Source organism: Hypanus sabinus, chromosome 2 (assembly GCF_030144855.1).
Source record: "Hypanus sabinus isolate sHypSab1 chromosome 2, sHypSab1.hap1, whole genome shotgun sequence".
Classification (NCBI taxonomy): Eukaryota; Metazoa; Chordata; class Chondrichthyes; order Myliobatiformes; family Dasyatidae; genus Hypanus; species Hypanus sabinus.
This window is the reverse complement of record NC_082707.1, coordinates 144,703,077-144,730,652: the sequence shown is the minus strand read 5'-3', so window position 1 is coordinate 144,730,652 and position 27,576 is coordinate 144,703,077. Positions and strand designations below refer to the sequence as shown.

The following is a 27,576-nucleotide window of genomic DNA, read 5'->3' as shown; positions in this document are numbered from 1 at the left end:
TGTGGTTTGTCTTTTATGATTACATTCTATGTTTCTACTATGATGGTATATAGACCATCAAACAACTAAAACCAAAGTTTTGACAATTCTAAACATAAGAGATTCTGCAGATGCTGGAATTCTGAAGCAATATACACAAAATGCTGGAAGAACTCAGTAAGTCAGGCAGCATCTATGGCAGGGTGGGAGAGGGGTGAGAGGGAGGGGGGAGGAAGAGGAGTGGGCAAACTGGAAAAGGAGAGATGAGGTGGAAATGGGGAGACAGAGAGGGAAGAGAGAAATAGAGAGGTGGAGGGAGGGGAGAGAGGGAAGGGGAAAGGAGGGAGGAGGAGAAGGGGAAGGAGAAGAGGGTGAGAGTGAGGATAAGAGTGTGAGTGTAAGGATGGGGGGAAGAAGGTGAGGGGGAAGGGGAGGGGGGAGAGGGAGAGGGAGAAAAATATATATATAAACCCGGGGGTGGTGGGGCAAAATGGAGTCATGGTATAAGTCCAGTATGATAGGAGCAGATGAGAACAATGGGCCTGCTGGGGTAGTTCAGTTTGTAAATCTTGGGTAAGTTGATATGAGCAACATGGTGGTTAGGGAACAACAAGGTCTGGAGGTGTTGAGGTCAGTGATAGTGCTAAAGACAGTGACCTGCTGTTTCTTAATGGGGTCCTGGTTCAGGAGTAACAGGAAGTGTCCAAGAGATACCATTCTGGCCGCTGCAGGGTAGAAGTCAATCTGCCAGACTACCAAACCACTTCCCTTGTCTGAGGAGGGCTAAGGCACCAGTGACCCCTGTTTCTATCCAAGGGGTCGGTGTGGACATGGTGGAGGATTACAGATACCTGGGGATACGAATTGACAATAAACTGGACAGGTCAAAGAACACTGAGGCTGTCTACAAGAAGGGTCAGAGCCATCTCTACTTCCTGAGGAGACTGAGGTCCTTTAACATCTGCCGAATGATGCTGAGGATGTTCTACGAGTCTGTGGTGGCCAGTGCTATCATGTTTGCCGTTGTGTGCTGGGGCAGCAGGCTGAGGGTAGCAGACACCAACAGAATCAACAAACTCATTCGTAATGCCAGTGATGTTGTGGGGGTGGAACTGGACTCTCTGATGGTGGTGTCTGAAAAGAGGATGCTGTCCAAGTTGCATGCCATCTTGGACAATGACTCCCATCCACTCCATAATGTACTGGTTAGGCACAGGAGTACATTCGGCCAGAGACTCATTCCACCGAGATGCAACACTGAGCGTCATAGGAAGTCATTCCTGCCTGTGGCCATCAAACTTCACATCTCCTCTCTCAGAGGGTCAGACACCCTGAGCCAATAGGCTGGTCCTGGACTTATTTCCACGTCATAATTTACTTCTTCTTATTATTATTATTATTATTATTATTTTATTATTTATGGTTTTATATTGCTGTATCTCTACACTATTCTTGGTTGGTGAAACTGTAACGAATTTCCCTCAGGATCAATAAAGTATGTCTGTCTGTCTGTCTGACTTGGTGATGAGATTGGGAATGTTGTGGAGAGAGTGGAACGCAGCGAATTCAGAGGGGGTGAGATTGGAATAGGTGAGGGGAATGGCAAAGTCAAGATGATTAACGTCCCATTCTAGGGTGAACAGAAGGCCAGAGCAGGGTGGTCCAAGAGGAGAATGGCGTAAGGCAGGAGAAGGGTCATTGGAGAGGGTGGGGAATCCTTGTCAAAGTAGACACAGAGGTGACAGAGGTAGAGCTCAGTGTCAAAGAACATAGAACAGTACAGCATAGGAACAAGCTTTTCCAATCACAATGTTGTTTCAAATTAAATAGTAGTTAAATCCATCTGAACTTAATGACTTCAGAACAATTGCCCTCAAATCTCATGTGATGAAGGTGCTGGAGAGGCTGGTCCTGACCTACCTTGGATCACAGGTGAGATCTTCATTGGACCCTCTACAGTTTGCCTACCAACCCCATGTGGGTTACCATCATCTACCTTGCAGACATTCACTCCCACCTAGATGATGCTGGTGGCATTGTGAGAATCACATTTTTTGATTTCTCCTTTGCCTTCAATACAATACAGCCACTTCTTCTGAGCGAGAAGCCGCAAAAGATGGGTGTGGACAAATCCACTATCCCCTGGATTACTGACTACCTGACAGATAGACCCCAGTTTGTACAACTGGGTAGCTGTCTGTCTGAGATAGTGGTCAGTGGCACTGGAGCACCACAAGGGATGATTCTGTCTCTATTTCAGTTCACACTGTAAACCTCAGGCTTTCAGTACAAATCTGAGTTTCTTCATTTGCATAAGTTCTCTGACTCTGCGGTGGTTGGGTGTATCACAGATGGGCAGGAGTCAGAGTACAGAGGACTGGTGGACAAGTATGTGGAGTGGTGCGGGAAGAATCACCTGCTCATGAATGTGGGCAATACCAGAGAGATGGTGATTGATTTTAGGAGAAAGGACTGTGATGAGTCCAATATATATTCTGGGAGAAAAAAGTTGTGGTGGTGGAGGAGTACAAATACTTGGGTGTTCACCTCAAATATAGACTTGACTAGAAAACCAACACCAAGGCTGTTTACAAGAAGGGGATGAGCAGACTCTATTTTCTAAGGAAGCTGAGTTCCTTCGATGTATGCAGCAAGATGTTGGAGATCTTTTACCAGTCTGTTGTAGTGAGTGCAGTCTTCTTTGTGGCTTTAGGTTGGGGGAGCAGCACTGATGCTGGTGACACAAAAAGATTGAAAAACTCATCAGAAAAACTTTAGTCAGAAAGTCCCTAGCTACAAACCCAGACTCTTATGAATTAGTGGAGGAGGAGAAGTTAGTAAACAAACTGTTCTCCATTTTGGACAATCTGGCACATCCACTCCAGGACCTACCAGTGTAGCCACTTTCAGGGAGTTACAGAGTTGGACTCTACACATCAACACTGCTATGAGTTTTACCATTAACCGTGTACTATTCCTTTACATTTAAACTCCCTAAGTGCAACACTTCACATTTCACAAGTCAAACTTGATCTGTGGGGTCGTGGCTCAATAAGCTGTGCCACGGTATCTCCCTAAGATGTTCACTGGTGTGCCTATTTATTATACTGATCCATTAATGAGTGAAGTAATTGGAATGGCAATGCACATATCCAAATTTCTTGAAATAGATTTTTAGTTGACAGCTCTTAAAAATTATCCCCTATGATGTCCTTGCATCAATGCCAGGATTAATTAGCCAGAAACATGGATTACCACGAAGAAATCCAGCGAAGATAACCGGCATTTCTTTGTGAACCACTAAAATTCTTGATACTTTAGGTAACCTGTGGTCTTTGGAAAGAAATAGAATATGACAAAACACAAGGGTGCTATGTTTGGATTATTTTCCATTACTTTCCTCCCTTCTGGTACTACTGATATTTTCATATTTCCTTATTTCACAGATATAAGAGATAGTATTGTCGAAAATCTAAAATGAAAGCAGTGAATTATAGAAATATCATCAGGTCAGGAAGCATCTGTGAAAGAGAAAAAAATAACTGGCATTGCAAAATCTGGAGATTTGCCTAGTTGAAAGTAGAAATTATGTCTCTAGAGTTGATGTTGGACATCTTGGAAAAATGTTAAAAAGGCAAAGACGGGTCAGAGTAGAGATAAAGTGAAAGTCAACTGGAAGTTCAGTCACTTCTGTGACTGAGGTACACTGTGCAGCTTCACCAAACTTATAGTTGCCTGATATCCTGAATGGTCCAACACTCTCTTTCATTTCAAGCTTTGGTTCAGCATTGTTTGCTTTCCTTTTCACTCTATTTCTCATTCATCTCCTTCTAGTTACATCTTTTCCAGACAGATCTGCTGAGTCTAACAAGCCTTGTACCATCCTTCCAGCTTGTATTATTGCAATTTGTATCATTCAAGGCCTTGGTGAGACCGCACCTAGAGTATTGTGTGCAGTTTTGGTCCTCTAATCTGAGGAAAGACATTCTTGCCATAGAGGGAGTACAAAGAAAGTTCACCAGATTGATTCCTGGGATGGCAGGACTTTCATATGAAGAAAGACTGGATCGACTAGGCTTATACTCACTAGAATTTAGAAGATTGAGGGGGGATCTTATTGAAACGTATAAAATTCTAAAGGGATTGGACAGGCTAGATGCAGGAAGATTGTTTCCGATGTTGGGGAAGTCCAGAACGAGGGGTCACAGCTTAAGGATAAAGGGGAAGCCTTTTAGGACCGAGATGAGGAAAAACCTCTTCACACAGAGAGTGGTGAATCTGTGGAATTCTCTGCCACAGTAAACAGTTGAGGCTGGTTCATTGGCTATATTTAAGAGGAAGTTAGATATGGCCCTTGTAGCTAAAGGGATCAGGGGGTATGGAGAGAAAGCAGGTACAGGGTTCTGAGTTGGATTATCAGCCATGATCATACTGAATGGTGGTGCAGGCTCAAAGGGCTGAATGGCCTATTCCTGCACCTATTTTCTATGTTTCTATTCAGTTTTACTCAGTCCCACCATATCACTGACATTCCTTTTTTCTTCCCCTCCCCATATTTGATCTCATATTTCTACATCACACACTGAATCAGTGACTCTATTTCATCCTCTACTGATGCTGCCTGTCATGCTGAGTACTTCTTGAGTTTTGTTTCTAAGAACTGTATTTAAAACAAAATATAGTGTTATTTTCAGAAATATTTTCTCTTACAAGCCAGTTTTAAAAACAAGAATTATTTAAAAGAAAAAAAAATAATTTTCAGTTTTCTGACCATTTTTTAAAGTACTATAACTATAATTTTAAGTCACTTCTTGCTTCATAACAGGCTACAGTACCTCAGGTTTGTTTCATATATTAACTACTCTCACAATAAAATGTAAAAAAAAATCAGAGTATAAACTTATTTTCAGGAAAATATGACTTTAGAACCAGGGTGCACAACTGTCTGACTTATAGCATTCTTTGCCATTATAACTTTTTTAACAAATTCCAAACCAGTGGAACAAGCTGATGCAAATCCATTTTTTATAACTTCATGAGCAAACACGAGGAAATCTGCAGATGCCGGAAATTCAAACAACACACATAAAATACTAGTGGAACACAGCAGGCCAGGCAGCTTCTATAGTGAAAAGCGCTGTCGACGTTTCGGGCCGAGACCCTTCGTCAGGACTAACTGAAAGGAAAGATAGTAAGAGATTTGAAAGTAGTGGGGGGAGGGGGAAATGCGAAATGATAGGAGAAGACCGGAGGGGGTGGGATGAAGCTAAGAGCTGGAAAGGTGATTGGTGAAAGTGATTCAGAACTGGAGAAGGGAAAGGATGATGGGACGGGAGGCCTCAGGAGAAAGAAAGGGGGGGGAGGAGCACCAGAGGGAGATGAAGAACAGGCAAACAACTAAATATGTCAGGGATGGGCTAAGAAGGGGAGGAGGGACATTAACAGAAGTTAGAGAAGTTAATGTTCATGCCATCAGGTTGGAGGCTACCCAGCCGATATATAAGGTGTTGTTCCTCCAACCTGAGTGTGGATTCATTTTGACAGTAGAGGAGGCCATGGATAGACATATCAGACTGGGAATGGGAATGGGACGTGGAATTAAAATGTGTAGCCACTGGGAGATCCTGTTTTTCTGGTGGACCGAGCGTAGGTGCTCAGCGAAACGGTCTCCCAGTCTGCATCGGGTCTGACCAATATATAAAATATGTGTGGTATACTGTGTCCAGTGCTCCCGGTGTGGCCTTTTATATATTGGTGAGACCCAACACAGACTGGGAGACCATTTCGCTGAGTACCTACGCTCCGTCCGCCAGAAAAAGCAGGATCTCCCAGTGGCCACACATTTTAATTCCACATCCTATTCCCAGTCTGATATGTCTATCCATGGCCTCCTTTACTGTCAAGATGAATCCAAACTAAGGTTGGAGGAACAACACCTTATATACCGGCTGGGTAGCCTCCAACCTGATGGCATGAACATTGACTTCTCTAACTTCTGTTAATGCCCCCCTCCCCTTCTTACCCCATCCCTGACATATTTAGTTGTTTGTTTTTTTTCTCTCTCTGCCCATCACTCTGCCTGTTCTCCATCTCTCTCTGGTGCTACCCCACTTTCTTTCTCCCGAGGCCTCCCGTCCCATAATCCTTTCCCTTCTCTAGCTCTGTATCACTTTCGCCAATCACCTTTCCAGCTCTTAGCTTCATCCCATCCCCTCCGGTCTTCTCCTATCATTTTGCATTTCCCCCTCCTCCCACTACTTTCAAATCTCTTACTATCTTTCCTTTCGGTTAGTCCTGACGAAGGGTCTCGGCCCGAAACGTCGACAGCGCTTCTCACTATAGATGCTGCCTGGCCTGCTGTGTTCCACCAGCATTTTGTGTGTGTTGTTTTGTATAACTTCATATTCATTTTATTGACTTCAATGAGAAAATTCCTGCATGAAATTAGAGCCATAGTTACACAGCATATAAATGAGCCCTTTAATAGTGTTTATGCCAATAATCAAGTACACATCTACATTAATCCACATTTACGAACACTTGGTCTGGAGGCTTTTGTGCTATGGCAATTCCAGTTCTTTTCTGAGAAGTTTTTTAGTATATCTATCTTCACTACCACATATTCAGGAAGTGTGTATCAGAATTTAATTCTTCACCCAACCCAATGGATAAAAAAAAATCATCCTCAGATCTCCGCTAAACTTCTGCCCTCTGGTTATGGGGGAAAAAATCCCACTATCTAGGCCTATCTTGCATAATTTTCTTTGTTTCACCTCTCTACCTGTCCCAGCCTCCTCCACCTTCTGTTAAAAGGTGAACTCAGCCTATCCATCTCTGCTCATAACAAAACATTCCACGAAGGCAACATTCTGGTATATGTCCTCTGCACTCTCTCCAGTGCATTTTTGTCTTTCCATCAATCAGGAAATCAGAACTACATACAATACTCCAGCTGTAACCTAATGAAAGTTATATAAAGTTTTACCATAATTTCAAACAAGAGAATATCTGCAGATGCTGGAAATCCAAGCAACACATACAAAATGCTGGAAGAACTTGAATGCTAGGCAGCATCTATGGAAAAGAGTAAACAGCCTACGTTTCAGTCCAGGTACTGATGAAGAATCTTGGCCCAAAATGTCGACTGTTTACTCTTTTCCATAGATGCTGCCTGGTCTGCTGAGTTCCTCCAGCCTCATGCATGTTGCTTGTACTATAATTTCTTTGTTTTTATAATTCTATGCCCAGTTAATGAAGGCAAGCATCTCAAATGCCACTTTACCTTCCTTCAATATGAATAACAAAACATATGAGCTTTAAGGTGCATTAGTTAATGCAAAATAAATATATTTTGTAAAAAACAGCTATACATAATAAATATCAGAAGAGACATATTAATCTTAGAGAACAAAAAAATAAAAATGGTTCCATATAATCCCTATAACAGATTAATTTACAGCAGTTTCTTTAGAGATGCATACACTTTAAAGAATCTGAAAACTTCAAAATGCTTCCATTCAGTCAATTAATCATAAGGAAATCATACTTTCATGAATGTGCATCCTTATTTACATTTGTCAAATTCATGCTGATTCTCAATAACCACACTTGCTGCATGTGCCATGTGATGCTTGTTAAAAGAGAGTAAGAGAAATACTTGCGTTCATTCAAGAGTTTTGCCTTGACTCATTCTATTGCAATGAAATATATCTGATGAGCTTACAATTATGGATAAATATCCTGCAAACACCAAGTACCGTCATAGTAATTAGGGAAGTAACAAATTTACATAGCAGTAAACACTATGTAAAGTATAATATATTCCATGAACTAATTTTATTGTGGCTTATTCAAATTCAGTTCTGTGTCATTCACTGACTGTTAGGGATCAACCTGGGGTTATGAAATTATGGATAGCATAATTATGGATTAACTAAAGTAAGAACATAAGAGATAGGGGCAGAAATTTACCTGCTCCTATCTAAACATAAAAGTTAAGTAGTGATTGTAACAATTGAAACTGTGGCTAATTGTTTGTGTTGAAGAAATATAAAAATCATGTCTGGAGAGTGAGATTCTCTGGTATTCTCCTGAACTTTCCTGAAGGTTCACTGTAAGAATAAAAAAAACTTTTATATTTCACATTTAGAGTGTCTGTGTGGCTCAGTTCTAGTCAGTCACAACAATGACACCTATTCCACTGAATCAAATTTTAATCATTTTTAATTCTATCTTTCCACACTTCATTTTCCCATTTCATTTCTTTAAAGCTTAATATTTAGCTTTAGCATTGATATAAAGAGACATATGAAAGCCAACTCATAGGTTGGCAAAAGCGTGTTTTCTGAATTTATAACAACTATGAACCAGTCATAGACAATTTGAGTTACAATATTTTATAGACTAATTGAGTATATATGAGAACAACTTTCATTAGAAAATTAGTCTTCTGTTCAAACTCAAAAGCAATCAAAATATTTCATTACCAGAATACAATCCACAAAAGACCTCAACCTGATCCAGAGCCCCAATCTTTGGAGGCACAGTAGAACTAATAGCACTATACTGTCACAAGGAATGTGTCAAAGAGGTCTTAATTTTGTTATTTTGAATCTAGGAAGTTTACAAAACATACAATAAAGTTAATAAAGCTGATGCACCATCAATAACTCTCGGAGACGTGAGGCGAGAGATAGGCTTTCATTAGCTGGAAGAAAGCACTGTCAACAGCAAGAGACCATCACATAACATCCTGGAGACCGAGGGAGGAGCAGTGCCTCCAATCGCCTTTATACAGGGGTCTGTGGGAGGAGCCACAGGAGCAGTCAGCAGGGGGCCGTGTCCAGACAGGTATACGTAGTTCACCACAAAAGCAAAACATCGTTCAAGGGTGTAAGAAGGCCAATGACAGCCCAAGGCACTCAAACCTTGATAAGTTAAATAAATTCAAAGTTCAGCATAACTCCAATCAAGTCCAGCACATTTCACACACGTTATGGTTAATCCCCTTGCAACATAACCAATACATAATATTTCTATAATTGTACTTTTGAGTAGTACATGGTTTACTTTGTTACTAGCTATTCTAAGGTATTGGTTTTTAGAATCAGACACTCTAAGAATTATCATTCCTCCACAGATGAAGTCAGACCACCTAAGCACACAGCAAAATACCATCAGCTATTACTGTAGGCATCAAACACTCCATTATTGTTTTTCATGATATATTTATGTAGTTTATAGAGTTTTATATCTTTGCACCAAATTGCTGCTGCAAAACAACAAATTGCTCATCACATCTAACTCTGACGATTCTTGCAGTCAAACTGCAAGTGAGGCATGGCTCTATTGTTGAATTCAGCTGCAAACCATTACAAAAAATTCTTCAATACTTGTTTCTATTGATGTCATGTTTGGGTTTAAACAAAACTTAAAGGTAGAAAATCAGACCTGGATCACTGAAAACTGGAGGATAACATGAGTCATCAACAATTTTACACATATGAAGGGGAGTATTCAATTAGAATCCAACCAAAATAATTATAGATTAAATTTAAACAAACGTAACACTGATATTTAAATCAGCATTTTACTCCATTCTACAAAGTCTAACCATAACTTTTCCACAGAATTTAGAGCCAAGGCATTGACTGTGTACTATCGTAATTACATTATTATGAAATGATATTAATACTTATTATCTCATAAGCAAATTTTATAATGCCTCAGATATGATGATTTCTTCCCTGAAGAATGCTGACACCACTGGAACATGCCAAGTGACATGAACAAAAATATAATTACTCACTCAAAGTAATATTGTTGTAAAACATCAAAATAGACAAATGGCTAAAATAATTTCAATAATTTTCATTGGTCTTCACCCCAAAGCTTTCATTCTTTTCACACTATCATTTCTTAAACCTTGTCATATCTACTCTGCATTGGTTTCCTGTAACTTTTAGAATTGATTTTAAAGTTCTCTTACTTGGTTTTAAATTATGTCACAGTACATAACAGAAACACTTTCATTTTATAATTCTGCTCAGCTCTCAGGTCTTCTTCCCCCAGTCTCTTAAATTTAGATAATCTGCCTTAAAAGGTAATTGGCAGGTCAGCTTTTTTGAACTATGATTTTAAACTGTGGAATTCAATGCCTAAAACCGTAAGGGATGCAGACTCAGTTGACACTTTTAAATGCCATCTCAAAACCTAGTTAATTAACCTTGTTTTTAACTAGCATCTTTTTGTCTTTTATTTTCATGTACTTACTTTATCCCAAGCACTTTGAACTGGATGGAGATGGATGTATGGATGACTGGTTCTTTGCTTGCAAGATCAGTTGAGAAGAAGACCTCAGGAGCAACAGCATGATCGCTGGTGACTGTAGAGGCGCTCCTTCTCCATCGCTGTAGGACTTCTTTCCTGTCTGTGCTGCATAAGGTTTTTAGTGAGGACATGGACCTATCCCACTATTTAGACTGGAGGGTGTTCCACAATAGCATAGTGAGCTGCAATGACTCCAGGGACCACAAGGATATCGGTTGAGTATCGGAGCATTCCTTCTCATAGACAGACTGCCTGGCAAGACTAACAAGTCTTACCTACCCAGGATTGGAATCAGAATTGTCCTTCTCCTAGGCCAGCTGCCAACCAAGTCTGATCAGCCCAGCATGCCTGCCCAGTTATACCACTGGACACTCTGTCATGCCATGACATAGCAAACTCCATAAAAACAGGGATGCCATGTGAAGTCCTTGCTATGGGGCATAGCAGTGTAGGAGAGCCCATATGTGAGTCACCTCCTGCATGGAAAGCCCAGCAGTGATCCTGTGGCAATCACTACACCTGGAGAGGAGAGGCTAAAGAAGACACTTCACCTTCCTTAAGTAAGCAGGATGTCCAGCCCAGGACTCACCTGCATCTTCTGAAAAAGTGCTCTATAAATAAGTTTTTATTTATTTTTTCTCAGCTCAAGCTAGTAAAACTTGACATAGGAATGATGGCTAGGAACTTTTGAAATATTTACAAAGATATTGCTGTGTAGCTGTTGGTGAAGTTTGTCCCTGTATCCTGTCATGTCAGTCTCAAGTTCTGTTACTCAGTAATATACACACTTTATGAATATGTTCACTTCTAATCACCATTTCATGTAGGTACCTTTCATCTCTAAACTGCTTGAATGGTCTCAGTTGAAAGTGGACTGCTCCCCTGAGAAATGCTTGCAGCAGTCACAGCCTGTGGTGTTGGTGGGCTACTTGGAGTGCTGGCAGCAACTTTTTCAGGTTTCCCGGTGCCTGCCTGCCTATAAGTAGTTCGCTTACTGTCATGCCCAATTTTAACTCCAAGCATGCCATGACAATTGCCAGGCAGCGGCCATATCCTCCTATTCCATAGACATCTCTTCATTTCTGAAGTGAAAGGGTATATTGCTTTTTATACCAACAGCCAGGTCTTAGTTTCAGCCGCCTCTAACATGGAGAACAGATGCTGACCAGAATACCGCCCAATCTGGGTACAGCCATGTCTGGATTTATTATAAAATAGTAACTAATTATTATTATGATGCTACAGTTAGGGATTCAACAAGGACAAGGCAGAAAGTTTATCATCTATCAACACTCTTTGGAAGTCACTGTGAAACTAATTCAAGAAGTTTCTGGGACCTTTGTGTTACAGATTAATTGAAGCATATAATGCAAAAAATTCATCAACAACTTCTCTGATAGAAAGAGATCACATTGATTAAAGTAATCAGTAATATTCAACCTTGTTATGTCAAATCCAGTTTATGTTTTCCTTTGCCCACTATAAACAACGTTATCCCTCAATTCAAATAATTACAACTAATTATCACATCACAGTTGTCCTGTTCAATGAAGTGGAAAAGAGAATGGGTTTTACACCGAACATTCACATTACAAAATGTCCTCCACCAACCTACGATGTCTGCAAAGCTAGCCAACATAGTAAAAGTCTATAATGAGTCCCCTAGAAATGTGGACCACTTCCCACATCTCAGGAACCACTACTCAGCAAAGCTAATGGTCAATTACGAAATTCATTATTGCCTTCCAAGCGCATGTACAAAATGACCATCTGAGGAAAAGAAAGAAGATCGAGACTTCAAAGCTGGTACCAGGCTCATCATCTACCATGCAGCAGTAATCTTGGTCCTTCTGTATACATCAGAGAATTGAACTTACCTTGACAAGCAAATCAATGGAGAGGTACCAACATTGTCTCTGTATTATTCCTCCAAAAACATAGGGAGGATAGGTGAACTTATGCTGGAATCCTATCCCAGACAACAATGCCTGCAATAAGGCTCTAATAACACTCAACCAACCTCAGTGTCTGACCACATCATTCACATAGCAGGATTCCCAAAACAAGCTTTCTACTCAATCATGTTAAGTGACTGCCAAGAGGACAAGAATGTTCTCAAATGCAACATACTCCCTGACTCACAGTCCATAGCTATTCAAAATCAGAGAAGCATCTATGAAGGCACTGGTAACTTCAGGTCTCTTTAAATGTCAAATACTGGAGAATATACATTTAAGGTGAGAGGGTTATGTTTAGGAGAGATGTGCAAAGCAAGTTTTTGTTACACAGAGGGTGGTGGGTGCTTGGATTGGGCTGTACGGAGTAGTGGTAGAAGCAGATATGATAGTGCAGCTAAGGAGGCTTTTAGGTAAGTAATGAATATCCAGAGAATGGAGGGATACTGATCATGTGCAGGGACAAGAAGTTTAGTTTAATTTGACAGCATATTTGGCATAGACACTATGGGCTGACCAGTTCAGTCCTGTATTTACTGTTCTATATTTGTCCAAACATGCAGACGCTTAGTGAATTGAGAGTAAATCTGTCACATCCAGAAACCCCTACCCATTAACACCACCTGCTACAATTGTAGCTGCATCTATAGACCTCACACAGGCATTAACCATTTCAGAACCCATGAAAATGATACAGAAACAAGTTGCACAAAAGTATGTATTAATACAAAGAGACCTAAACACACTCAAGTAGTAATTATTATTATTTATCACTTAGTTATGTGGAGTCCAGTTTATGTTTTGCTCATTCTTAAAATTGAGACATACATTAAACCTACAGTAGTTCACACTTCTGCATTCATTAAGAAGTACCATTACTTATATTAGTTCAAAGTTCAATGTCAACTTACTATCAAAGTATGCATATATTACTATATACTGCCCTGAGATTCTTTAAGGGCATTTATAGAAAAAAATGGAATAGAATAGAATTTGACAAAGAAGTATACATAAACAAAGACTGACAGACAACCAATGTGCAAAAGACAGACTACATAAATAAAAATAATACTGAGTTGTAGAGTCCTTGAGAATCAGTCTGAAGGTCATAGCATCAGTGCAGAGTAGTGGTGACTGAAGTTATCAAGCTCATTCAGAACCTGGAGGTGTGCGACCTAAGGCTTCTGTACCTCTGCTCGATGGTACTAGCAGGAAGAAAGCATGGCTTGGGTATTTTTTATTTTATTATTTATTTTATTGAGATGTTGTGCAGCTTTCTGGCCCTTCTAGCCACGCCGTCCAGCAATCCCTGATTTAATCCTAGCTTAATCATGGGACAATCTATAATGACCAATTAACCTACCAACTGGTAGGTCTTTGGACTGTGGGAGGAAACCAAACCACCTGGACGAAACTCACGCAGTCACAGGGAGAAAGAACTTGGGAATTGAACCCAGGTCACCTGTATTGTAAAGCATTGTTTTAACCACTAAGCTACCATGATAGGTGGGTCTTTGATGATGGATGCTGCTTTCTTATGACAGTGCTCCATGTAAATGCACTCAGTGGTAGAGAGGGCTTTGCCAATGATGGGCTGGGCTGTGTCCACCACTTTCTGTAGCCTTTTCCATTTCTGCGCATTGGTGTTTCCATACCAGGCCGTGATACAACCGGTTAGAATACTCTCCACTGTCCATCTACAGAAGTTTGTCAAAGTTTTTGGGAACATGCCAAATCTACTCTAACTTCTAAGAAAGCAGAGATGCAGTCATGCCTTCCTTGTGATAACACTTAAGCATTGGCTGCATGACAGATCCTCATATGTTAACACTGGGGAATTTAAAGCTATTGGCTATCTCCACCTCAATGCTCCCAATGAGGACTTGCTCATGGCTTCTTCCTCCTCCAGTCAATTACCAGCTGTTTAATTTTGCTGAAACTGAGTGAGAGGTTGTTGCGGCACCACTCAATCGCCCTCCTATATGCTGATTCATCACTACCTTTAATTCCACCAATAACTCTGGTGTCCTCAGCAAACTAAAACATGATACTGGAGCTGTACATAGTCACACAATCATAAGCATAAAGTGATAGAACAGAGGCTATGCACACACCACTGTGATACACCTGTGCCAATGGTGAGTTACTAATCTTTACTAACTGGGGTCTGCCGTGAAGAGATCAAGGATCCAGTGCTAAGTACCGGGGCCTAGGTCTTGTAGCTTAGTGGTAAGGTTTCAAGGGTATAGTAGTGTAGAATACTGAGCTAGAGCCAATGAGGAACATCCCAATGTATGCATCTTCATTGTCTAGGAGTTCCAGAGCTGACTGAAGAACCAATGAAATGGCATCCATGGTTGACTTGTTGTGACGGTAAGCAAATTGGAGTGTATCCAAGTTGCCTCTCAGACAGGAGATGATATGCTTCATGACCAATCTCTCAAAGCACTTCATCACAGCTGATGGAAGTGCTACTGCATGATAGCTCATATAATAAAGATGAGTCCACAGTGATCTTATTTATACAAATAATATTTTTTTGTTAATTTATAGTCTGCTCAATTGATCAGTTACTGTGGAAATAACAGAAAATCAGAAAACAGAGTACTGTCAGACAAATGTTAGATGTTTGAATTGCTCCATTATATATGAAACATTTTTCTTACAACACAATCTGCTCAGTGCCTGTATCTCAACAGCCAACACAGAATGAAAAAGACACTGTTTAATGTCAAGCCAATCGATTAACAAACATGCAACAGACAAGTTTTGCATGAACCTTGGCTCTGTAAATAATTAACAACTACATGCAGATTGCTAGCAGTTCAAGCAAATATTTTTAATAAATGAATGCTGATCAGGTGATTTATATAAAAACAACACAGTCCATAATTCTAATTCATTATTGATACTCTTCACAGATATTTAAAAATATGTACAACAAACTGTATAGTGTATTTCTATACCTAGAGGCTAGCAAAGGATATCCAAAGATTTTTAAAAAGATATATGCTGGAGAAAATACACATAATTAATGTAGTGTTAGTATAAACTGAATTTGCCAGAAAAATGAACAAAAACTTCCAGAAATTATACAATGAGCCAGAAAATACAGGATTAATCAGAAATCATGTTAGAATCTAGACAAAATCTGAAATAGAGCAATGAGATTTCACCATCCAAGAATGAATTATGGGACCATTTTAAAGCCAAAAGAAGTTTAAGGAGTTCACATTATTTAAGTAATTCCAGAAAAAATAACTGAGACTAACAAACTTTCACCACCACCTTTCAGACAGTGCCACCATTTTTTTGTCAATTTCTCTTGCTCTCTATCCTATCACAGACAGTAATTTAATGTCACAGTCCAATTTTTTGCTGTATGCTAATATGAAAGATAATTATTTCTTATCGAATGAGTGTCTAATCTCGTAACATCCAGACTCTATTCTGCAAATTTAAACTGCAGAGTTTTATTCAAATATATTCAAAATCAAGCACAGTGTAAGTGCTGGTACCTCGTTTAGTAAATATTTTGAAGATTATTTAACCAATCTCAAAGTACAAAAATAAAATATCAATTAGTCAAAGAAAACAAACAAAAATCTAAAACCACTAAAAGTCATGCACTGAACATACCCTGGTGCACACAAAGAAAGGAGCCAAACCTTAATGGAGTTTACAGTTTGCAAAAAAATTACAATTCGGCTATAGGGAACTGTAACAAAGTTGTTAATGCATTAAAAAGAGAAAGCATTGGAAACATTCAATAGGTCCAGCAGCAACTATGAAAAGCAAAACACAGCAAATGTTTCAGGTCAAAGACTTACTCACAACTGGGAAAGGGAGAAAACAGGTTATTTTTAAGTTGCAGCAAAGATTTGGAGGGATCGGTAATGGATTAGCAGCAACATTTAGTGATAACACAGATGAAGGTGTATAAAAGTTTGGAAAATACATGGCTGTCAAACATCATCCAGCAAATAAAGGAAAGTTAAAGCTGTAAACTTCACAGTTGATGAAAATACTCAGAAGGTCACTTTGTGCTAATAGAGAAAGAAAGACTAAGCCAATATTACAGGTTAATGACTTAAGCAGAAATAACCATTCCTGAAGAGTACAAAAAAAGTTATCACAAGCTGTAGAATTCAGTTTTGAGTACAGAAGACTGTAACATACCCAGATGGAAGATGAGCCACTGTTTCTCAACCTGGTGTTGGGTCGCATTAAAGCTGACCACAGGCAGCTGGGTCAGAATATATGTGTGATAAAAAGTATTAAAGTTTATTAATACTATGAAACTTATTTCTGAATTATTTTTGAATACTTGTAGCCATAAAGAATTAAAGATATTTGTTTATTACATATCTACAACATTGTATGAAGCCTAATATACCTAGTTTTTATATTTAGGGTAGAAATTCATTGGTGGTGTCATGGTTCAAGCAAGTTCAAGGCAACAGAATGTAACGTCATAATGTAATAGCATTTTCAAATAAGCAAAACAAAATCAACCAGCAATAATACACCCTATCCTCGTTATATGCGTCTTCAGACAATGCGGCGTCACAGTTATGTGTCAAACCTATTTCTACCAACTTCTCCTTATATGCGTCCAAAACTCATAGTTAAGCGAGGCTGTTGGGACAAGAAGCACTGCTTTCCCACCAATACAAGTCACGTGCATACTTCACAGTCTCACTCCCGCCAGCCTCGCACTGGTTTTGGCAGCATGTGGATGTGCTAGCTTGCGCTCTTAAACTTTTGTTGTTATTACTTACGGTACACTGATTTTGTGCTTGAAATATTTAACTATGCCTCCTAAGCGCCCTCTGTCAAGTCCTGGGTCATCAGCCAAGTGGCAGAGAACCGCTTTAACACTTGAAAAAAAGTTGGAATTTATAAACAGGGCTGCGTCAGGTGAAGGTAACACAGCTCTGGAACACTACCTCAGCCTGGGTGAGTCCACAATCAGAAACATAAAGAAAAATGCTGAGAAAATAAAAACTGCAGTGATTGATTCACCACAAGTGTCTTCAAAGATTGTTACCAAGTGCGTAACCTGATTATGACAAAAATGGAGAAAATGGTGAGTTCGTACATTGAGCACGAAACAAAGAAAAAAACAACACTCAGTTCCAATAATCTTCATGTGAAAGCTTTGGAAATTTATGGTTGCCTTTGTTCAGAAGCTAGTGAGGATGTGTCAAGTGATATGGTTAGCTTTAATGCAAGTAGGGGATGGTTTTCTAAATTTGTTAATCATCATAGGCTTCACAACTTAGCTGTGCGTGGTGAGCAAGCTAGTGCTGACCATGAAGCTGCTGAACGCTACCTTTCTCAATTGCGGGCTATGATAGCTGAGTTAGGCATCACACCAAAGCAGGTGTTTAATACAGACGAGACCAGGCTTTTTCGGAAGAGTATACCGAAACGCACCTACATAAGTAAGGATGAAAAGACTGCGTTAACTTTCTATGATTTATTACGTTAAATATTACCTTAAATTGATAAAATATAATAAGAATGTTGCCTTGTGGTATTGCTTTTGTGTTGTATTGATATAAAAATGTGAATAAATTACAGATAAAACATATTTAGGAAGCCCTCCAGAACACATCCCAATTTTCTCCATTTAAATAATTATTCACATTATGCGTTTCCTGTACTGTGCGCTGACTGCGAGGACCACACCCCCCCCCCCCCCCACATATAACAAGGATAGAGTGTACTTCCACTGACATAAATTTATTCAGTAAAATCTTAAAATAATAAATCTTATCAGATACTTTGCTTGGTCTGTATTCAAAATACACTCATTTCATTCTCAGTCCAATACACATCTCTCGCAAACTAGTAACACACAGTAAGCAAAAGAAGGCACTTCATTGAGTTCAGTTGCCACTAGAATTTTAAAAAGGAAAATGATGGAAATACTCAGCAAATTATGTAAGTAAAGCACAGTTAATTTTTCAGGTTGATAACCTTTCATCAGAACTAAAACATAAGGCTTGAAGTATTTTTAAGTTGCAGAAAAAGAGAGTGTAAGTAATAGGGTGGAGACGAACAAGAGACTGCATGACAGTAAACATGGTGGTGGCAGCTGAGAAAGGATGGTGAAAGCTTCGTAGTTAGAGCTGATCAGTCTGGAGAAAATGTAGATAAGAAGAATCAATGAGGGCAGAAGAGAGAGAAAAATAACACTGCTAGAGATCAGAAACAAAGATGTTCTTCCTTGGTTTGGGCTTTGAGAAACAATGCAAGGCAACAAAGACAGGGAAGTCAGAATGAGAGTAGGATGAAGGCGATAGGTAACTGGAAGCTCAAGGTTACCATTGTGAACTATTTTAAAAGCAGTCATTCAATCTACACTTAGCTTCTCCTGTACACATTAGAGAACACAGTACACAAACTACAAAGTAGTAGAAACACCATTGGACTTGATGTTTCATCTGGAAGAAGAATTTTGAGTCCCTGGATGGTACGAAGGACAGAGTTAATAGGGTACATGTTTTAACAACACACACAAAATGCTGGTGCATCTACAGGAAGAAGTACAGTCGACGTTTCAGGCTGAGACCCTTCGTCAGGACTAACTGAAAGAAGAGATAGTAAGAGGTTTGAAAATGGGACGGGGAGGGGAGATCTGAAATGATAGGAGGAGGGGAACGGATGAAGCTAAGAGCTCAAAAATAGATTGGCAAAAGGGATACACAACTGGAGAAGGGAAAGGGCCATGGGATGGGAGGCCTAGGGAGAAAGAAAAGGGGAGGGGAGCACTAGAGGGAGATGGAGAGCAGGCAAGAAGTGATTGTCAGAAGGGCGGAGAGAGAGAGAGAGAGAAGGGGGGGGGGGGTTGATTAATTAATTAATTAATAAGGGATTGGGTAAGAAGGGGAGGAGGGGCATTAATGGAAGTTAGAGAAATCAATGTTCATGCCATCAGGTTGGAGGTTGTCCAGATGAAATGTAAGGATCTGTTCCTCCAGCCGGAGTGTGACTTCATCTTGACAGTAGAGGAGGCCATGGATAGACATATCAGAATGGGAATGGGACGTGGAATTAAAATGTGTGGCCACTGGGAAATCCTGCTTTCTCTGGCAGACAGAGTGTAGGTGTTCAGCAAAACGGTCTCCCAGTCTGCATCAGGTCTCACCAATATATAGTCGACCGCACTGGGAGCACTGGACAAAGTATACCACACCAGCCGACTCACAGGTGAAGTGTCACCTCACCTGGAAGGACTGTCTGGGGCCCTGAATGGTGATGAGGGAGGAAGTGTAAGGGCAGGTGTAGCACTTGTTCCGCTTACGAGGATGTGCCAGGAGGGAGATCAGTGGGAAGGTATGGGGGGGAGGAATGGACAAGGGAGTCGCGTAGGGAGCGATCCCTGCGGAAAGCAGAAAGGGGTGTAGGGAAAGACGTGCTTGGTGGTCGGATCCCATTGGAGATGGCAGAAGTTACGGAAAATTATATGTTCAACCCGGAGGCTGGTGGGGTGGTAGGTGAGGACAAGGGGAACCCTATCCCGAGTGGGATGGGGTGAGAGCAGATGTGCGTGAAATGGGAGAGATGCATTTGAAAACAGAGTTGATGGTGGAAGAAGGGAAGCCTCTTTCTTTAATAAAGGAAGACATCTCCTTTGTCCTGGAATGAAAAGCGACATCCTGAGAGCAGATGTGGCGGAGACAGAGGAATTGCGAGAAGGGGTGGCATTTTTGCAAGAGACAGGGTGGGAAGAGGAATAGTCCAGGTAGCTGTGAGAGTCCATAGGCTTATAGTAGATATCAGTAGATAAGCAGTCTCCAGAGATGGAGACAGAAAGATCAAGAAAGTGGAGGGAGGTGTTGGAAATGGACCAGGTAAATTTGAGGTACATGTTTTGATATTTCGGCCATCTTTTCAAAACTAACTTAATTATTTCTCTAAACAATATCTATTATGGAGTTCTCATTATCTATTATGAAGCAACAATCTCTGCTGGCACCAGTTAGCACAATAGCAGTGTTAAAACATCACTAATAGAATTATGCACAGATAAACTGGGCCATCAAAATCAGTCATAGCTGTGCCTCTGTCTCCTTTCGCACTAGCAAAGACTGACACATTTTCAACAGGAACTACAATGACATCAATCTGTTCAACATCAACATCAAAAGATGTTCAATTTTGCCACATTCAGGGATTCCAGAAGGAATACGTAAGATGTTCATGTAGCTATATGGATATGATGCTGTGTACCTCAACACTAAGAGTCCATTTATCAGGCATGTTTATTTTTCGACACGATGCCAGTATTTAATCAGGTCCAAAATCTTGAACTGAGAGCAATTCTTCCTTGAATTATCATGAATGTTTAACTTCAAATTTAAACTGAAGCTTTGATGAATTCCAATTCATTAAATTAGGGGAGAAATTTGCCACTGGTTCGAACCATACCTGTCATAAAGAAAGAAGTTCTGGTGGTTGGAGATTAATCATCTCAGCCACAGGACATCTCTGCAGGAATTCCTCAGACCAACATCTTCAGCAGCTTCATCAGAAGTAGGGATGTCTCCTGATTATTGCACATTGTTCAGCTACATTTGCAACTCCTTAGATAATGAAGCAATCCACATCCAAACTGATCAAGACCTGGACAATATCTAGGCCTCAGCGAAAGGTGGGAATTGACATTCATACCACACAAGTGCCAGACAATGATGATATCCAGTATGAGACAATTCATTTATCAGCCTCTGACATTCAATGGCATTACCATCACTGAATCCCCCATTATTAATTACTTAGCTGTTATCATTGACCGAAACCTGAAATAAACATATACGCAATGTGGCTACAGGAGAAAATCAAAGCTAGAAATCCTGTGGCAAATAACTCCCAAAAGCCTATCCACCATCCACCACCTATAGGAATGTTCTGCAAACTGAAACAAACGTAGCTAATTAGAGGATTTTCAGCATTGTCACTACTATTTTTCTCATTTCCTCCCTCATATTTTGCATCTCTTAAAATATGCTCTGTACCCATAGAGCAAGGTTTTGAACTTCCCAGAGCTGTATCATTTAATCAGGTGGAAAAACTAGAACAACTATCTTCTAGTCTAAGTTAAATATCAATGAAGTTGGTCACTGTTTGTTTTCTGAAATCCTGCTGGCTGACAGTAGATTTTCATTCAATTTATGGTGGATTGTTATATATGACTGTGATATATTCAAACTGCTTAAACACTCACAATGTGGAGTAACAAATATTAAAATTTTATTAGTATTGATGAACAAACAGTGCGTCCTAAATCTTCTCTTCTCCCACTGGCATTGATAACACCAGATAGTTGTGGTTCAAAGAAAAGTGGATGCATTATTTAATGAACATAAAAAAAGAATAAAATATTTATACCTGCATTCTTGTGAAAATAAAGATTATCACTGACTTCATCAAAATCTACGTGGATGAGAACTTTGAGAACATATTGAGTACTCCCAAACAAGAAGCTTGGGATGAACCAGGAAATTCATGGTCTGCTGAGGGTTCGATCGTGGTGTTCAAGACAAGTAATACAAAATACTACAAGAAGTCCAGGTATAACCTACAGAAGGCCATCATGAGAGTGAAAAGACAACTCCGAGTGAAATTATAAACACAATCAAATGCATGACAACTGTGGCAGGATTTGCATTTATTATCTCTTATAAGGTGAAATCAACCAGCATAAATGGTAGTGATGTTTCACTCCCCGACAAACTCAACAACTTTCATCCATGCTTTGAAAGGGAGAATAATATTCCACTCGTGCAAATCCCCACAGCCTCTGACAACTCTGTGATCTGTCTCAGAGGCTGAGGTCAGAACCCTCTGAGACTATGGACCCTCGCAAGGCATTCTGCCCCGATGGTGTAACTGGCTCGGTACTGTAAACTTCTGCTGACCAACTGGTTAGAGTTTTCAAGTACATCTTCAGCCTCTCACTGCTGTGGTCTTAAGTTCCTGCCTTCTTCAAAAGGTCAGCAATCATACCAGTGCCTAAGGGGAGTAAAGTGAGCTGCATCAACAACTATGTCTGGTATCCACCATGATGAAATACTTTATGAGGTTGGTTGGGGCCAGAATTAACTACTACTTCAGCAATGAACTGGACCTGCTACAATTCACTTATCATCACAACAAGACTACAGCAGGTACAATCGCACTGGCTCTCCACCTTGCTTTGGAGCACATACGCAACCACAAAATGCACTGTATGTCAAGGCTGCTGTTTGAAATTACACCTCAGCATTCAACACTACGATCTCCTCAGTACCAATAACCAAGCTTCAAAACCTGAACCTCTACACCTTCCTTATTCACAACCTCCATATTGAAGCACCAGTCAGTGGAGATCTGTAATATTATCTCCTCATCTTTGACAAAGAACAGAGGCACACCTCAAAGATGTGTATCTAGCCTACCATTTTACTCTCTCTACACTCATGACTGTGTAGCTAAATACAGCTCAAATGCCATTTATACATTTATGAATGTCCATGAACCTTATCTCATCATTCCTTTTTGCCTTTCAGCACAATTTACTTTTGTAATTAATAGTAATTTTATACTTTTTGCACTGCACTGCCTTTTCTTTCTCCTTTTCTGTTTGAACAACTTTTGCACATTAGTTGTCTCTCCGTCTTTGTTTTGTGTGGTTTTTCATTGATTCTATTGTGTTTCTTTGTATCTACTGTGAATGCCCACAAAAAAATTAATCTTGAGGTAATATATGGTGATATGTTGGAACTTTGATAATATACTTATTTTGAATTTTGCTGCCATAAAACAATAAATTTCACGCTACCTAAGTCAGTAATAATAAATCTGATTTTGAATTTGAAACACGTTTGTTGTTGATAGCTCTAATGCCAATTTTCATTTACAACTACTCGCCAATTTAAATCCATGGTTTTGCTTGTCATTTTCTGGCACTAAAAGCAATGATATTGAGCTTACCACATTCATTTAACAATTTGACTTGTATATTTTCTGGCTTTCTTGGCATGTTGTGCTTGTCAAGACTTCAGCAGTCTCATTCTCCCTTGGTAATGATATATTCATTCCTGATTTAGACCAGCTTATTTGCTATTTCAGAGGAAATTTTGCCTTTTATGATCAAATTTAATACATTATAGTGAAATTGTCAGCCAGTTCCAATCCAGGAAATTCTAGTTTTATTTTTACCAGACTCACAGGGCAAAGCAAATGGGAACAGGTAAAGAGAAAGTAGCAAGAAGTGAGCTGGCAGAGGAGTAATGAGTTAGATGGAAGAGAATGAGACTGAAATGTAAACAAGATAGAGAAGAAGGAAAAGAAGCAGCAAGGATACCAGCAATGTTTTTATCAGAAAAGCATGACACAAAAATACAGAAAAATATATGAATTAGAATGCATGTGACATTGAAAATATTAAGGACACAGGAGAGGAAAAAAATAAATATATTGTTTGTGTGTGTGTGTGTGTGTGTGTGTGTGTGTGTGTGCGAGAGAGAGAGAGAGAATGATGAAAACAAAATTTCTTTCCCTTTAACTAACTAAATTAAGTTAACAATTTTAAGTTCACAGCTGCAAAATACTGCTTAAGCAGTTTACTTTATTCGCTTTTGGACAAAAGAAACATTTATTGAGAACTACATCAAGAGTTCATTTCCCATATGAGAGTCTAAGCAAAATCTAAATACAATAGCTAAATGCATCTTTTTTCTTAATACTTATCAGTGTGCAAATTTCTGTTTCACATATTAAGTTCGCAAACAGCGAAGGACTCAAACGTAGAAGGTGATAATCAGATTTGACTAACTTTGCATTATTTTGAAGTTTCAAACCTACCTGAACATTTGTCAGAAAGCTTATGACATGGATCTTCCAAGGTATGATCTTCTTGTTTTCTCCCCATTCTTTATAAGCAAGCAATATAGAACTTTTACAGTATAAATGTAACCTTCATTCAGGCTTATGATTCATTCTTGGATTTATTCCATATAGCTATGTCTGCCACAGAAAACTGGATGGGAGGACTACTTTGAAGTAGTTAAAGTGTTGATTTTGTAATTGTGAATTTTGACCACAATAATTAAATGTTAACAAGATTACCTGTTGATTGCAATTAATTAATTTTTAAAAGTTAATTACCATTATTTATACACTTTTTCTTTATGGGAACTAAATAATATTCTTATTACTTTGGGATATGGCAATATTAAAACATTTAAACTCTAAATTTTGGATAATTGGTCTTTGTTCCAGGGACGTTGGGATCTGTTTCGAAGGGACGGTCTACATCTGAACTGGAGGGGTACTAACATTCTTGCAGGAATGTTTGCCAGTGCAGCTCGGGGGGGGGGGTTTAAACTAGATGTGCAGGGGGCAGGGATCCAAAATACGAGAGAAGATGATATGATGACGGATAAGGGACAGGTGGGGAATACACGTTTCCCAAATATTAATTGTGTAAAGGAGAAAGGTGAGACAGAACATGTGTTGGAAAAGTTACATGTACAGAGGGTTGGTCAGAAGGAGCATGGGGTTAAATGTGTAGAAGGTTTGGGTGATCTTGAGAAGGTCATCAAAATTCAAGGTGCAATTAGCCCGATGGAAGTTCAAGGGGCTGGGTTAAGTACAACAGACAGTGTTTTAAGCAAAGAGAGGAGGAATGGGCTAAGAATTCTATACTTGAATGCGCGTAGTGTCAGAAATAAGACAGATGAGCTTGAAGCTCAGATGAAAATGGGGAACTACGATATTGTTGGGATAACAGAGACATGGCTGCAAGGGGATCAGGCCTGGGAATTGAGTGTACCAGGGTATACGTGCTATCATAGAGACAGAAATATGGGAAGAGGGGGTGGGGTGGCCCTGTTGGTGAGGAATGAGATTCAGTCCTTAGCAAGGGGTGACTTAGGAACAGGGGAAGTAGAGTCTGTGTGGATTGAGCTGAGGAACAGTAAGGGTAAAAAGACCCTAATGGGTGTTGTGTACAGGCCCCCAAACAGTGGCGTGGATATTGGGTACAAGTTGATTAGGGAGCTAACATTGGCATGTGCTAAAGGTAATGCAGTCGTTATGGGAGATTTCAACATGCAGGTGAAGTGGGAGAATCAGGTAAGTGCTGGACCCCAGGATAGGGAGTTTGTGGAGTGTCTAAGTTTTGGAACAACTTGTGCTTGAGCCAACCAGGAACGAGGCTATTTTGGACTTGGTGATGTGTAATGAACAGGAATTGATAACTGATCTTGAAGTAAAGGAGCCATTAGGAAGTAGTGATCATAACATGATAAGTTTTTATCTACAATTTGAGAGGGATAAGGGCAGATCAGAGGTGTCAGTGTTGCAATTAAATAAAGGAGACTACGGAGCCATGAGGGAAGAGCTGGCCAAAGTTAAATGGGCAGATGCCCTGGCAGGAAAGACAGTGGATCAGCAGTGGCAGATATTCTTGGGGATAATACAAAAGATGCAAAAGCAGTTCATTCCAATGAGAAGGAAGGATTCAAAGAGGGGGAAGGGGCCACAGTGGTTGACAAAGAAAGTCAGAGATTGTATAGCATTAAAGAAAAAGAAGTATGACAGGGCTAAGATGAGTGGGAATACAGATGATTGGGAAAGTTTTAAGGAACAGCAGATCTTAACTAATAAAGCAATACGGAGAGAAAAAATCAGGTATGAGCTCAGTCTAGCCAGGAATATAAAAGGGGATAGCAAAAGCTTTTTTAGCTATGTGAAGAGAAAGAAGATAGTTAAGAACAATGTTGGCCTATGGAAGAATGAATTGGGAGAAATTGTTATGGGAAACAGGGAAATGGCAACAGAATTTAATGCGTACTTTAGATCTGTCTTCACCAGGGAGGACACAAGCAATCTCCCAGATGTATGGATGGGCCAGGGTCATAAGATATCAGAGGAATTGAAACAGATTGACATTAGGAAAGAAACTGTGATGAGTAGACTGATAGGACTGAAGGCTAATAAATCCTCGGGTCCAGATGGTCTGCATCCGAGGGTTCTAAAAGAGGTGGCTCAGGAAATTGCGGATGCATTGGTAATCATTTTCCAATGTTCCTTAGATTCAGGATCAGTTCCTGAAGATTGGAGAGTGGCTAATGTTATCCCACTTTTCAAGAAGGGAGGGAAGGAGAAAACGGAAAACTATCGCCCTGTTAGCCTAACGTCAGTCGTGGGTAAGATGCTTGAGTCCATTATTAAGGACGAAATAGTGGCACATCTTGATGGCAGTAATAGGATTAGGCCAAGCCAGCATGGATTTACCAAGGGCAAATCATGCTTGACTAATCTGTTGGAGTTTTTTGAGGGTGTAACAAGGATGTTAGACGAGGGTAAGCCAGTAGATGTTGTGTACCTAGATTTTCAGAAGGCATTCGATAAGGTGCCACATAGGAGATTGGTGAGTAAAATCAGAGCTCATGGCATTGGGGGCAGGGTTTCAACATGGATAGAAAACTGGTTGGCAGATAGAAAGCAAAGGGTAGCAGTGAATGGGTGTTTCTCGGACTGGCTGGAGGTGACTAGTGGGGTACCACAGGGCTCTGTATTGGGACCACAGCTCTTTACGATTTTTGTCAACGATTTAGATGAGGGCATTGAAAACTATATCAGCAAGTTTGCTGACGATACTAAACTGGGTGGCAGTGTGACATGCGAAGAGGACGTTAGGAGAATACAGGGAGACTTGGATAGGCTGGGTGAGTGGGCAGATACTTGGCAGATGTCATTCAATGTGAATAAATATGAAGTTATCCACTTTGGAAGCAGGAACAAGAGGGCAGAGTATTGTCTGAACGGTGTCGAGTTAGGTAAGGGAGAAATGCAAAGAGACCTAGGAGTCCTAGTTCATCAGTCAATGAAGGTGAATGAGCAAGTGCAACAGGCAGTGAAGAGGGCAAATGGAATGTTGGCCTTTATTACAAGGGAAATTGAGTACAAGAGCAAGGATGTCCTTTTGCATTTGTACAGGGCCCTGGTGAGACCACACCTGGAATATTGTGTACAGTTTTGGTCTCCAGGTTTAAGGAAGGACATTCTGGCAATTGAGGAAATGCAGCGTAGATTCACTAGGTTGATTCCTGGGATGGCAGGGCTGTCTTACGCAGAGAAATTGGAGAGATTGGGTTTGTACACGCTGGAATTGAGGAGATTGAGAGGGGATCTGATTGAAACGTTTAAGATAATTAAAGGATTTGATAGGATTGAGGCAGGAAATATGTTCCAGATGTTAGGAGAGTCTAGTACCAGAAGACATGGATTGAGAATAAGAGGTCAGTTATTTAAA

At 40.0% G+C, this 27,576-nt stretch overlaps 1 protein-coding gene and 1 long non-coding RNA gene across 7 annotated transcripts in view; both read right to left on the bottom strand.

The window, feature by feature from the left end:
* The window catches only part of LOC132384893 (uncharacterized), a 35,441-nt gene extending 19,160 nt beyond the window's left edge, over positions 1-16,281 (bottom strand). Inside the window, exon 1 of the long non-coding RNA XR_009509032.1 lies at positions 16,098-16,281. This is a non-coding gene — a long non-coding RNA (uncharacterized LOC132384893). The remainder of the gene's footprint in view (positions 1-16,097) is intronic.
* Positions 1-27,576, bottom strand: part of LOC132384850 (neuronal PAS domain-containing protein 3) — a 1,097,971-nt gene that overhangs the window by 955,471 nt on the left and 114,924 nt on the right. The gene's annotated exons all lie outside the window — the stretch shown is intronic.